This window comes from Vollenhovia emeryi, unplaced genomic scaffold (genome assembly GCF_000949405.1).
Source record: "Vollenhovia emeryi isolate VEMERY1.0 unplaced genomic scaffold, V.emery_V1.0 DF939263.1, whole genome shotgun sequence".
Lineage (NCBI taxonomy): Eukaryota > Metazoa > Arthropoda > Insecta > Hymenoptera > Formicidae > Vollenhovia > Vollenhovia emeryi.
This window is the reverse complement of record NW_011967103.1, coordinates 308118-309798: the sequence shown is the minus strand read 5'-3', so window position 1 is coordinate 309798 and position 1681 is coordinate 308118.

Genomic DNA, 1681 nt, shown 5'->3' with positions numbered 1-1681 from the left:
AGATGTGACCGCCCGGCGATCGATATTGCTATGCGCACATCTCGCCACGCGCTCGAATTGGGCGGTAGGCCGGCCTAAGACAACGATTTTTAATAATTAATTACTCGTTAACTATTACGAAAATTGCAAAATGGTACATGACTTTTCCGTTCATCTCGATCCGTTCTACCTTCTCAAAAATTTTGTCGGATATGGAAAGACTCACCCGGTATATCAGTAACTGGTAAAATTGTTTCGATGTACTGGTTGTGCTGTCATCAGTTACAACCATCAGTTTATCCATTAGTTAGTGATCAGAGTTTCTTTATCAGTTTTGACTGCATTTTTTTCTTACGGGTATACAAATCAACTTAATAAACACTTAATTTGAGACTCGTAGCAATTAAGTGCGGAGAGTTGTACGGAATTCCTAAGAATTCTCGAGTGCGAGTAGCTCAGCCGGCGCGACGGCAACGAATACCGGGCGCGCGCCCCGAGATCTCGTCGATAGCGGTGTCGAGTGCAACTATCGTGGGATTTATTAGACGTCGGGACTACGCGCGAACATCCAATTTTGCCGACGGATGTCGTCGCGACGCCGCTCCGTGCCAGCCCGGCGTCGTAATACAGCCTTAACGAGCTATACAGCCCGGCCTTAACACACCGCTCCGATGCGGTCCTCCGCGTTTCCCGCACCCCCGTAAATAACGGGGGACCGTCTTCCGTCCGCCCGCGACGCGACTAAGCGCCCGTTAACTCGCCCGGTCCCGCTTCCCCACTTCGTCGCCGGATGCTGGACAGGTATAAACAGACGGTCTTTATACTAAACTGCAGCCACTTAGGGCCTGCAGTTGTCCGTCCGTTTTGCGACTTTACTTCGCGACGAAATAATGATTGCGTACGGTTCACTGCCGGTCCACACGCATCTTCGATCATAAAATTCATCGAGTGATTCTTTCGACAAAGAAATATACACGGGAAAGTCATCTATTGTGGGATAAGCTCCTAATATGAGACAGCAGGGTTCTTGCTGAATTAAATAGGCACCGTCTGTTGGTTTCATCGTTAATTTATTGCCCTTGGAGTGGAAAATTCATTGTTAGATCGTGTAATCGTTGCAAATAAAGATGTGTGATTAAATTCTGACGTTGAAAGCCTGCTACCTCACAATAGAGGACTTTCCTCTAAACAAATACAATTTTTAAAGAATGCGTTCCGTGAACTTACGATATTGTCACGCGATAAAAATTGTGGACACGTAAAGTTGGTGCGATAAGTTTGAAAAGCGAGAAATTTATCGTACAATTTATTTCAAACGCGTCGACTTTTTAAATAGGAAAACACCCCAAGTATCTTTTATTGATAAGCACTTTCATCGCGAGCAAATATACGTAAGAGAAGAAATTGAAACCCCTGGATCAAAAACTCAGCTGCGACACTCCATATTGAGCCTGAGAAAAATATCTAAATATTTTCGGGGCCGAAACTTCCGCGTCCGGAGATTCCAACGAGACAACGAGGAGCTGACGCGACAGCTCGAGGACACCTCGGCGCCTCTTTCGGCCGAGAGGCATCCCTCTCGAGATCAGGCACGAATCATCGCCGACGATCGTTGTCTGTCAACGGCCCCTCGTTCCCGAGCGAGCGCACAATGACGGTCGAACGACGCTTTATCGCGAGCCGGGACCGTCAAGTTTATATC